General features: G+C 46.7%; 1 protein-coding gene across 2 annotated transcripts in view; it reads left to right on the top strand.

Annotated features, from left to right (window-relative positions):
- Positions 1-381: 381 nt before the first annotated feature.
- RGS20 (regulator of G protein signaling 20) overlaps positions 382-13,275 on the top strand; it is a 620,050-nt gene continuing 607,156 nt past the window's right edge. Inside the window, exon 1 of one of the 2 annotated variants that reach the window (XM_069621052.1) lies at positions 382-568. The gene's annotated coding sequence lies outside the window, so the exon portion shown is untranslated. The remainder of the gene's footprint in view (positions 569-13,275) is intronic. The other variant, XM_069621051.1, reaches the window with a different exon arrangement.

Genomic DNA, 13,275 nt, shown 5'->3' with positions numbered 1-13,275 from the left:
GCCTAGAAACTCAAAACTCATTTCCAGTTAGCGTAGATATTTGCAGGCAGACTTGTAAGTTCATAGGTGGCCTGTGGCATGCAATGCGCCTGTGTTCCTGGCATATTTTAAATAAATGCGACTCTGCAGCTGAGGCTGCGCGAGGCACTCCCGCTTTCAAACCGGCCATTCAATCACACGGCCTATTTGTGTAGCGTATGCGGCCACGGCCGAGAAGGGATAGGGGAACCCAAGCAAGGGGTCTTCCCCCGACGGCGCTGCCTGGCAGGCAGATAAAGCCCTGTCACCTCAGAGGCAGCGCCGGCATCCTCCCACACACTTCTGCCCGGCTACACCCCCAGCCCCTATTGGCTCCGCTGCACCTGCCAGTTGCAGCCATAGCACCACCCAGCGACGTCAGGCCTCCCACCCCCGCAACCGGCAGCCCACCCCCCACAGCTGAGGGGGCCATGTCCCCTTTCTCCGATTTGCCTACGTTTCTGCTGCATTTCCACGGGAGAAGGGGGGACCCCCCGGGTTCACGGCCGCGCCTTCCGAGGAGAGGAGCAGGTGCACGGGCGGCGCGCAGGTACTCGCCATCGTCTGAGTGTTTATCCTCGGGGAGCTGTCCATGGCGGCGGGCAGCGCGTGTGTAATCCGCAGCCTCTGCGTGGCTCCCCCACCCCAGGGGAGAGTGAGTGGGATGTGGACGGGGTATCTCCGTGTTTAGATGTGTGGCTGGCGCGAGGAGGGGTAAGAGGGAGCGGGCCCTCATTCGACCAGCCGGGGGTAGGATCCACAGAGATGCATTGATTTGAGCAGATGCTTCTCCAGGAAGAGCAGATCTGAAGTGGGCAATCCCCAGGCAGCGCAGGGCTCTACACCGCCTCCGCGGTACAGCAGAGGCTGGGAGGGAGGCCAGGTGCTGGGGGAGGCGTGTGCGGGAATGCACAGCACCACGGAGAAGCCCGACCGAGCTCAGGTCGGGCCAGATGCCTCCGTACAAGAGCATAGATGTCAAAATAACGGCAGGTTGCTGTTTACTTGCCATGCACTTTCATTTCCCTCTGAAAAGTTTAGAATTGCAAAGATTGTTAGCTCAGTGAGTTCATTGCCTGCTGCATGGATATGTGTGCAGCCTGCAGGTTGCAAGTACACCTTCCAAACAGGGCGGCTGAAAGCATTGAACCAATGGCTTGATCGACGGTGTAATGATTCTGCGGAGGTGTTTGTGTAACTTTTTGGTCTCAATTCCAATAAGAAAGTAAAATGGGTTGTTGGTTATGCTGCTCTACAAGTCTTTGTGTGACGTGAATATCCCATAGTGCAGTTGCAGTAAAGAAGCTCAGTTAGTTAATTGCACCTGCTGATTTAAAAATATGTGTCCAACATGCGGGTCACAAGTTTCAATTTCGACGGGTTCTATTACATTCTGTATCTAGTAGAATGAGTGAATGCACCTACTGTCCATATACGTAAGATATCTCATGGGGCTAATGAACCTGCTTTCGCGAGATGTATGTAGTGTGTACTCACAGGGACCAAGTGACCTTAGGTTTTCACGCACCCCTGAAATACACGCCCACGCTCCCCCAGCAGTGTCGGACTGGGACAAGAAATAGGCCCGGACACCAAAAAAAAAAGTGGCCCAGTCCTTGTCTCAAGAAAGTGGCCCACCCCTTGCTTAAGAAAAGTGGCCCACCTCGCACCTCATAAAAGTGGCCCTCAAACCATCATCCATGAATTGCGTCAATTCACAACTTTACAGAAAATGCTACTTATGGAGGGTTCATGTGTCTGTTACATTACAACACATCTCATAAAATAACATAACTTTGCATAGTTCTGTGACAGGGCCCACAGCTACAAGGCGCAGGAGTGACATGAACCTACCACCCCCACTGCGGTTTTGAGACCTGCTGCAAGTCGATGCTTTTATAGGGTTCCGAACCCCAGCAGGAAAGGAGGGTTAGGGTGACGATGGTTGGATAGGAAGTGGGGGAAGTAGGAAAACCAGAATGAGGTTTAGGGAGATGTTGTATAGCATTGTTCCTAAGTACACTTCGAAAAATATGGTTATGATTTCACTAATGTGATATACATTTCATACAAAAATGAACCACCATATGTATCATTAAAATCTCTGTTCATATTGTTATTTTAGTCTTACTCACGGTTCCCTCATGGGCCGTGGCCAGGTCAGCAAACGTCCATGGCCGGAGTGCTGATCTTTGAAAGATGCTGTCTGCTCTTAGTCGCTTTGAAGATAGTCGCGGTATTCTCCTTTCTCCCTTTTGTAAGGGTTGGGGCAAAAAAGGGGGGCCTCCAGATTTCTGCCACAAAATGTATGCCGTGCCTGGTCCTGCAGCAGGGGAAAAATTCCGCCTGCTTGTCCTTCTGTAGCACCATTGTTTAAGCTGGTGTTCATTCGCTGATCCTTGCTCTGTTCCGTCATGCTATAGGCTGATAGCAGAGCACCCAGCTGTCGGAAGGGCTGGGGAAGTGTCGGTGCTCCGGCTGTCTTGATCCTCGTGGATGCTTAACAGAAAAACTGTGGCCTCACCTCTCTCCGTTTGTGAAAGCAGTCTTGTGGTGCCTGCAAAATGCAGCTTTCAGGTGTTGCAGGCCAGCAATTTAAACAATGACTTTTTCCATGTATTGGAGTGTTCGTCGCAGGGGGCCGCGGAAGTCTGCTCACATACATTTTGACAAGTGCTATTTCAAAAGCCGCTTGTCAGTCAGCTAATTTCATTTCTTGTAGCCGCCCACCTTTGCCTTCCCAAGCACACAGTTGATCCCTTGTCACTCTGTCCCAGCTTAATTTGTTCTGGGAAGCTGCAGATGTGCTGGAAGGGCTAGGGCACTGACGGTCGTCCACCCAGTGGCACTCGCTGTGTTTTGTTACACACGGGCACGGACCATTCTTCCGATTCCCCCAGGGCCGCCTTGTGTGAGGCCCTGGCCACTGCTGACACTGCATCATTTCAGCTGTAATGGATGGGCTGGGGAAGTGTCAGTCTGCCAGTGCGCTCCTGAAGCTCGGTTCCTCACGAGAGCAGTATGTTCTTAGTTCTTTCTTTTTCTTCTCCTGGGCCGCCTGTACCTGAATGAGCTGGAAGGTGAGCGCAGGCTTGTCCACGCTGCTGCCTCCTACAAACACCTGCCGGTACATTGCCTACACTGAGCAGTCATTCCAGCCCGCCATGGGGGTGAGGGGTTGGGGACCCGAGGCAGGTCTGGTTTTTCCGCAGGGGCAAATGAAGGGGTCCCGGGGACACGGCAGGCCCGGGGCTGCTTCTGTCTGCTCCTCCTTGTGCTGGCTCTCCGGTTTTTGGCATCCGAGGCTTGGACTGGTCCACTTCGTGCACCTTCAGTTCTGCTTATAGGCAGCACCGGCTCTTCCTTTCCTTAGCGCATTGTGCTGCCGCCGTCTTTGGCTTTTGCCTGCTGTGCTGATGTCATGCGGGTTGGGACAAAGTCACTGCCTTCCCAGCGCGGCATCCAATGTTTAGCTTCCAGTGGGCCAAGGAACGGGCCTGGCTCTTCATTTCCTTCCTGCAGGGCCGCTTTTAGTTTCAGTATCGGAGGCTGCCGTGCTGAGTCTGAGTCAGGCGAGTATGGAGGTATCACACCTGCTGCCCCTCTGGGACTTTGTTGACACCCTTGTGTGCCGGGGGTTAAATGTTTCATTGCTGCTGCCGCCTCCAGCTATTGTTTGCTCCCTCTCGTGGTTGGTCCATGTCGTCCTGCTTTTTGCATTCTGCTGAGGTGTCGGAGGGGTTGGGCAGAGTCACTCCTCTGCTGCACGGCATCGGTTTGCTATCCTGCTTCCTGTGAGCGGGAACAGCCCTGGATGTTTCAGATTCTTTCCAGCAATACCACTTTTTTAGTAACATAAATCACTGTCTCTCCTGCCGCCTCCCCCATTGCTGTCACTCTCCATGTATTCATTGCTCTTTCAACCTCTGTAGCCCCATTTTTATTGGCCCAGTGCTGGCGGTCCTCAGGCACAACAAGTTGCTTTGAACTTTGCAAAGAAGTGCAACAAATTTGTTGCTTCCTGCAAAGTTGAAAGCAACATAATGTGTGCGCTGGTGCCGCCACTGTGCTGTGGTCCCAGCCAGGCCCAGCCCAGCCCTGCGTACAGCCTCCTGGCTCCTGCTGCAGTCGTTGCTCTGCTGCGGGTGCTTTTTGCTTTCTTTTTTTTTCTTCCTCACAACGGCCCGGCATGGGCAGAAACCGGCCCCCAGGCAGGGACTGACCCATATCGTATCGGCCACAGGCCGATTGGCCGAGGGGCCAATCCACCTCTGGTGACCTATGGGAGATGAATAAAACATGATGCATTGAGTAGAGGAACAGATCATTCACTATGTCATGTTCTCTAAATGATTATATTGTATTAGGTCTGGACAATGCAGACATCAAAACTATATGCAACATTAGACAACCCATGGCATTCCCTGAAACTGACTAGAACATGTTGAGGGGTGTTCGCCCTGTGCTGCCCGGTCACAGGGACACCATTCATGGAGTATCGTGTTAGATTTCGGCTCATGTAACATTTAGTTTAGCCAAAAACTAACGTTGTGAGTAAGAGGCGTGGTCATGTCACCTTTACATGGAAACACACACGCCAGTCATTTGGCCATCTCCACACTCTATCCACGCCCAAGACATGCAATCATGCCATTGGCTTGTTTCTTCTGTCACTGAGACGTAGCAGGGTTATAGTATGAGCAGGCAGATCTGCTCCTGATAATCAGAGCATTGATCTAACAAACTACAGAAGTCTCACAAGTTGAGGCCGGGTGATGTAACCATGCACGCATCTAAAACAATCAGCTGTCTTGCTTACGGGAAGTGGCCTGTGGGATGTTGCTGTGCCAGTGTTGAGTGAAATGAAAATCTGCTTATGGAGGTAGACAGATCTCCCTGTGCATCAGTGCAAGGTTCAGAACCACTTTCAATCTGAATAATATTATTAATTATAATCTCTACCTCCAGTTAATATTGATATTAGTATGATCATATTGTATATGACTATTGCCAGCTGATTTCCTTTTTGTATTTAATATAACAGGAACAATGATTAACATTGGAGCAATTTGTTCATAGTGTTAACAAAAATTTCGGGTCCCGGGAATTTGCATCTTTGTCCCCCTCCCCTCAAACTAAAGAAGTGAATCTCTGCTTGCCAATTGCACCCAGCAGCCGTCTAAATGAGCACCTGCAGCTTAATTTCTTCCTCTGGCAGCAAGCAAATAGAGCATTGGAACTCCCTCAAACCCTTCATCATTGCTGGAATCAGAACAATATATAAGGATACTTGTGTTTATAATTATGATTTTTTTTTTATACCGCAGAGGTTTCTAAGCACATACCCGAGATTCGAACCTGGGTTGCTATGTGTCATCTTGCTCGCAAGACGGGTGCGTTGCCACTGATCTACAGGACACAGTTTAACAATAGTAGCCACGAGGAAGGGGTACAAACTGTAGTATAGAAGCAGGACACAGACCAGTAGCCATATGACACATGTGCACATACCCCAGCCCAGCACAGGACATAACTCAGATTATCAGCCACACAGAATGTGAAGGTACACATAGCATAGCAAAGGCAGAGGAAACAGCTGAGAGCTTTTCAGGAAGCTACCTGTATCCGAACATATACAGAGATTAGAAGAAGGCTTTCGTTTTCAAGTGGTGTTGCCATTGGTGAGCCAAGAAACAAACAACTTTAAGGTATGGGACATACAAATGGCGACTATTATGAAATATGAAGCAACTCTTTAGCCATATAAAGTAAGAGTGAGACACTTGTGCTCTGGGAATTAAATCACTCATATTGGCTGGCAATTTTGAAATATTTTTGGGGTGGCAATTTGTACAGGTTAGACACTGAAGCTTAATGATTTGCACAGGATCACACATTTTGGTTAAATAAGATTTGAGCCCAATCTGCAACTACAGCACTTTACTGCATTGTTTGCCCGTTCTTGGCGTACAGAAAAGTACAATTATTTGTGAATGTTTAAATCACAGGAACTAAAATAATACCCTGTTTTGTAGACCTGACTTGAAATGTACACAAACCACATGATAAACTGAAATGAACATGTTTTTATTTAAATCCTAATAGAAAAAAATATATGCACAAGGAGCATGATTTTACTTTCATTTTCTCCATCATAAATGGCAGTCTTTGAGGCGGGCCTACAAATCTAATTTGGATTTTAGTACTATTGTTTAAATATTTAAATACATCCAAGAAAAGATTCTCTGCGATTGGGTTATCTGCTCATAGTTCTTGTTTGCCACAGACTTGAAGATTGTTGTTATTGATGTGAAGAAGGACATTTAACATTATAGAAATCCAACCCTTTTTTGTGTCAAATAGGCCTGCCAGGAGCCTTTGACATGTGGCGGGTTTTCTCCTGTATTAGGCCCTCTTCACTGAAATGGCCTTCATGAAATAAAGAACAGGCAATGGGCTAAAGAAGGTCAAGGCAATATGATAAGCAAACCTTTTCACTGAAAACAGCCCAGTTCTATACCGTCATTTAAGATGATCTGTCCAAGATCACTGCCTCATTCGGTGGCAAAGCCAGGATACGCGCCTCGGCTTGTTGGGGACTCTGTTTCTAATTTGGTTATCTAACCCCCTCTCAAGATTATAGCATTATTCTATTAATTTTGGGTGGTAAATAGATCTGTGCCATGTTACCACTATGTTGATTTGTATAAATAGCTATTTTCAGTGAAGGTATGTAATTATTTTATCATTTAGTGTTACTGTCATCAAAGTTCATATGCACAAGTTTATCAACCTCATAGAGAGGAAAGGCTAAGTCAGCCTTGGCAGTATTTGGTACTGCAAAATAGCATATGAGCACAGATCTCTGCAAGAAGTGCTTATCCACACTGAGCTATACTCTTAACCATATTGCCGCTCAAATTTATTAATATGCACTTCAACTTCTGTTATTGCATGCGATCAATACATTCGCCCAAGAACAGGTGATCATGGTGCACATGTTGTGCTATTGAAATGCCCTCACTTTATGTACTACAGTGAATCATTGAAATGCCCTCACTTTATGTACTACAGTGAATCATTGACTACATCGAAATTTAGTTGTCATCAAAAGCCTTGCAGGGGCTCAGAGCTTCAGCAGAGCACAACACAAGTGATGTGTTATGTCTGTCTTGTCAGAAATGTCCAGGAGGCCTCTCAGTGGGGCGTTTTGCGGGATATGTGCCACATGTGGCATGAAGACATTTCTAATGGCCGGTTTTAGAATGGGCGGCTAATATTCTTGTAATCCGTGTTTGTGCATTTACAGGAGGAGTTTATTTAGACTTCTCAAGCCAGAGTGCTGTACTACGTCGAGAAGCATCGAGAAGGGTTAGTCAGATAATAGCGAAACGGTCACCTTTGAGTAAGCCATTTGTCGAAGTTGGTTCATGAGTTGCATATGAGTTCTGTTAACAGGAGTGTGAAGTAAGACCCATCAACGTCTAGTCGTCTGTGCTGGCTTACACCCCCTACTGCCCGAAACATGACATTCTATGACATTATGTAATGGGCATGTTGCCGAACTGAGTTAAGGGATCGGATACTTCCAAGCTACTACTTCAGGAGCTGTGTTACTAACCATTGACTTTCCGCTCTATGGTAAAGCCCTGTGGGGGACGCTTGCATACTGCACAGAATGCACGTCCATTCTAACGGGGATATAGATCATCCATTTCGGATGAATTGGTATGATATGATATGTATGATATGATATGATTGGTTATTTATGTTTAATACCCAGAGGTTTCCAAGCACGGGACCAGGGATCGAACCTGTGTTGCTCCATGTTGTCTTGCTTCCAAGGCGAGCACGTTGCCACTGAGCTATCCTCCTGAGACTGTCATACAGGTCCTAACTATTTGAGTTAATGGTGATTCAAGTGAATGGACAAAACATGTTAGTGAATTACGTGTGGTTTTGTTTTGTAGTGGTTAAATAACATTGGGCCTCATTAGAAGTATGGGGGAACGGGAATAAATTGGCGCTAACGGAATTACTGCCACTTTTCACGCTCTGCCATATTACAGTTATGATCCTGGAGTTAAGGATTTACCTCAAGCAAAATACTGGAGGAAAATCCTACAACTCGCTGCAAAACAATTGGCAAAATCAGCAGAATTACTGCTGCGGAATTACCGCTGCGGTTATTCCACCAAAAAGCCAAAACATTGGGATTTACACTGCCACTGCCACTTGTAATTCGGTGGTAATTCCATCAGACTAAGTGGCTGAAACTGTCATTCAGTTTGGTGGTATCTGGGCAGATTAATCGCCCAGATACCACCAAACTCAAAATGTGGCCCTATGAGTATGGCCCTGGAGTGGGGGATTTACCTCCAGCATCGTGCTGGAGGTAAATCCTCCCACTTTCCATTGAAAATTTGCAGAATCGACAGAATTACTGCAGCAGTAATTCTGCCAAATATGCTCTGTAGAGTCCAATGGACTCTATAAAAATTGGGATTAACTCCGCCACCGCCACTTGTAATCCAGCGGTAATTCTGTCGGACCAAGTGGGGGTATCAGTAATTAAATTGGGTCATATTTCAGCAGATTTACCCCCAGAACACTGCCCAATTTGTAATGAGCCTCTTATCTTTATGAGTTGGTTGAACTAGAACGAGTTTAACATGAGCATGTACTGGGTTCAATTGAAAAGTTAACAGTTTCTTTGAACAAAAGTGAAAGCTTAATCCTTCACTTTAGTGTTCTAAATTGGATGTTGTCTGTCACATTGATGGTGCAGTGAAAATAAATACTTGCAGAGAGGAAGTTGCTTGTTGAAATAAATATGTTTTAAAACTAAATTGCTCTTACTTCAATGCCGATACTATCACCTTTTCTGCTTCTGAAATCAGTTATTGACTGCATATCAAGCATTTAGATTGGCACAGAGGAGGCCAATAAGGCGCTTCCATGTGCTAATCTAGGTTACTGGCCCATATCATAACCAGACAGAGGGCCTCATTAGAAGTTTGGCGGTAGCCTTGCAGGTAAAAAAGGCAGGCTGCCGCCAAACTTCCAAAAATTTCTGGCGCCCACGAATGGGCAATTACCGGGTCATTACGCCCCTGCCGGACCCGGTAATTGCCCTTTGGCGGGTGCCGGAAAAAAGATGCTCCCCATTGCCATTCGTCACCCCATAGGGCTGAATGGGAATGGGGAGATCGGATGCACCGGCATCTTTTATAACGGTGCCGGTGAATCCGACTTGCTGTGCTCGCGGTGCCTTTCTGCCCGCCAGGTCCAGAAAGGCACCCACGAGCACAACTCGTAGTTTGCCGGTCCGGGGACTACAGTACCGGCATGCTTACCGGTACCCTAGTTCCCGGACCGGCAAACTTATAATGAGGCCCAGAGTGATCTTCTCTTTTCAATCTTCTTATTTTCAGTTGCTCTTTCTTACAACCCTTTGTGACGAGAATAATGATATGTGCAGTGTTATTGTAATGTGTGGTAATTATTGTGGTTTATTATGCATCTGTCAATGGTCTCTTTTATTCTCTCTTAGGTTTTATTTCAGTGTAAAATAAAAATGTTGAAACTAAACAAAGCACGCCAACAGTATTTTTTATACAGCTCCTGCTGACGCATTTTTTCAGTTGCGTAACACTTGCCATTACTGCTACTGACATTAGTGGTGCTAAATGTACCAACTTGTGAGGGATGGCACCCTGAGTGCCAGAATGCAACCCTTCCACCTGCAGGCTGAGCAGAGATCCTTGCAGTAAAGCTTATCCCCCGGGGCTCTCTTGCTGGCTAATGGCGGGCTGTGTGAGGGCCAGAGGCCATGAATAATGTCTCAGAGGTCTAATGCACCTTCTGCTCGCAGGATACCCGGTGGCTACGTCCCAAGCAGTCAGGCAAATGATGGAGTTGAAATAACTTTGTTCACATTCATTTTACAACTGTGTTCCCTCGCATGCAGTGTGCCATGATTTCAAAATATTTATGACATATGTTTTGATGACATCTTTAGAAAATATACACTGATGTGTATATTTTCTGGATTTCAAATATATGAATACTTTGTCATTCCTGCCCAGTAAATCTGATAATAAATAAAAAATGAAACACCCAACTCTCTTCCCCCACTGCTGCAAGACAAGACCTCTGACACCTGACGGCACGTGCGTAGTGTACCCGGTGCCCACAGAAAGTGACCTGCACTAGCTACAGGAAACATTTCGCTATGAGGCTTTACCTGTTTGGGCTGTGGAAATAAGTACTTCCGACAATCTTCCAAGTGCCACACTGTGACGAAAATTATTTCTGCCCCATAGGAGTTCAAGGATGAGTAGTTGTTAAACCGTTTCTATATGAAATTACCTTTTTTTACAGGTCTCAAGAGAAAAAGACCGATTTACTTTGACCGATTTTCTTTTGATCGGAAAACTGTCATTGGAAAGGTCGTTTTCTCCTGAGATCTTTAAATTGCAGTCCACCCCTTTTTTAATATTCAGGGGGTTTCACCTCCCGAGCCCCCCATTGTTCTCCCCACCCAACCCCCCACCCCCACCCTCTCCCAGGAGATTTCAGCCTCCCCACCCCCTTCCTCAGGATTTCAGTCGCAGACCCCACCCCTCCCAACCGTGCGGCCACGGAGCGGTCTTTCTAAAGTGACCTTTCAGTGAAAACATCTTTAGATAAATATATTTTCACTGGGATCAGTTAAACCGCCTACTCAGCCCTCACACCTCTACAAAACAACAGTGATACTGATCATGAAGGTGAAACAGGCACAGATAATAGATTTGCCTGTGACGAACTGGATCCGGCCTCGCAGGAGTACCAGGATGAGTAGGGGGAAATGGCCCACTCTGCCCTCACATTTCTACAAACCAAAACTCGACGCAATCCTGAAGGTAAAACAGTAACAATCAAGAGATATACCTCCTCCACCTTTTGTGGTAACGTGTGGCAAGGGAAGGCTGTCCTTTCAAGAGGGGTGTGAAGTTGAACCAGTAGTGACCCAAACAACACAGTATCACAGTCCAAAATACAGGGAATGTCCAATCAATGTTCGATAAAAATATAAACACTTTAACTAAAGACACCATCTGCAAGTAGAATGAAAATTGATTACTATAGAAAAACCCACCCCAAAGGAAAGAACAGAGAACTTTCCACTCTGAGCATAGCTCCAGGGGTGGTACGTAAGGTACTACCATTGGGATATTGGGTTGAAAACAGGCGTAATCGTGACCTAAGCAGTCTCTAGGGTGCCAGCAGACCTGGCGGGGGCAGTTCAGTGTCATAGTACCTGGATTTAGTTATTGGTGGGCTGACACATCAGACCCAGGTTAAAACATAGATGCAAGCTAATCAAGTCCAGTCGCTCACGCAGGATCGTGGAGGCCCTGGCAGCAAGTGGTTGTCGAGTAGGGTCGAAAGCGGGTGCTCTGTGTGGTAGAACAGCAGCAGTACAATGATGCAGATCATGGCAGTCCCAAGAACTCAAAGAGAATCAAAGAGAGGCCGGGTCCTCAGTGTTTCTGTCCTGCTGTGTGGCAGTATCAGAGAGACCACGATTTGGTCCATTTTGCAGGTTTAAAATGCTCTAAATTAATTAAACTTGTCACTCTGGGTGTTCTTTCTTTGCACCTTAACAAGGAATGATTCATAATTTGCACGTTAACTCCTTTCCAGAGTAGATAGCTGACCTTGGCTGCTTCAGTCTTGACTCCAGGCCAGATAGCCTTGTCTTGCAGCTCCACGATTCTGCTTATTCTTGCTGCAACATAGTTTTCCCTTCCTTCTTCATGGGTCCTGGCTTACTAAATTCATGATACCGATGTCCAGCTTCTATACAATGGTGGCTTTGCCTGAATTCTATTCACTACGTATAGCCAGCTTCTAGGATGACTTAAACTACTTGTGTTTCAGCATCTGTACAATTATTGAATGGTTGATTCTTTGCAGCACTTTGTGCCTGTGTAATCTTCTTTTTGTATATGAAAAGTTCACTTTATTCTTTACTTTGTCATTAGATTCTTCTGGATATATACATCTTCTTCGGCTAGTATCTAGGGACTTCGTTCATACTCTTTTGTGATGTCACAGGCTTCTTTTCTTTGCTCCTTCTCATATTCCTTCAGGGTGTTCCTCCCTTAAATTATCATCTGTTCAGGGATACATTCGGTAGGGTTGTCTCAATGGTTATCTTCTTTCGAACACACATTGCTGTATTGGCATAACTGCTGGTGTCATACACGGCATGATCTCAGGCTTCCAACATATGGGAAATAGGGGGCAGGGTTTCCTGCAGAGGCATGCATCTGCTCCTCTACACTACCTTCTGAATGCAGTCCTCCTGCATGGCTGACTACTGCAACATGCAGTCCCAGACATATTTCACTGTCCATTTATTCTAAGGGCTGGAGCTGGTTTCAGGTTGACACAGAGCATGTGAAAGGTTGTTGGGGTTTCCTGTCTCCTTTGTTAGCCTCTACAGCTGGCTCCAAATCCAGCCTGTTTGATTTCAACTATGATTAGTATGAAAAGCGGCCACCAGCAGCAGAGCAAACAAAAGGACAGTGCAGATCCATGCAGCCTTTGTTAGCTAATTAGTCTGGCCATGGCAGGGGGAATGTTTTGACCTCCCCCTTCTGAGAGGACATGGTGCAATCTCCTGGCTGTCATATTCCAACTAAATATGACGGGGGACGGCGCCTATAGGCTGTGTCCACCCATAGTAAGCGGGTCTATATGTATATCGTGCGGTGAGCATAGCAAAATGTGTGCGAATTAGCACCATACATGTTCTGGAGTTTCATCTACCATCATTCAATTTCTTGAATGCGGATTCAAGAAATTTCTGATGGTCGAATTCCTCACAGAGCACCCTCTCCCCTTAGGGGTAGAGGATGCGCATTCCTGCATTTATTACCTAAAGAGATGGCTGGTGGGGGCAGCAGCCACATGTTTTCAGCCTTTTGGTGGTGAAGCTCCCGCGAACGAGTGGGAGCTTCAGGCTTTAGAAAAAAGGGACTTGGTTTCCAGCACCTCACCTTTTCTTCTACAATGGTGGCACCAGCCCACTGGCGTCTCTTGATTAAAGGGATGCCTTGCAGGTGTCGGAGCCACCATTATGGAGAAAGGGAATTTTTTTTCTGAAGCCTGAAGCTCTCGCATATGAACGGGAGCCACAGGCTTTAGGAAAAAAGCCTTGTCCTCTAGCAGCCAGGGCTGCCAGGGGACATTAGTGAGCCCTGG

This window comes from Ambystoma mexicanum, chromosome 5q, assembly GCF_040938575.1.
Source record: "Ambystoma mexicanum isolate Mex_15411 chromosome 5q, UKY_AmexF1_1, whole genome shotgun sequence".
In the NCBI taxonomy this organism is placed as follows: domain Eukaryota; kingdom Metazoa; phylum Chordata; class Amphibia; order Caudata; family Ambystomatidae; genus Ambystoma; species Ambystoma mexicanum.
Note: the sequence above shows the minus strand (reverse complement) of the source record. Positions and strands in the feature narration are given on the sequence as shown.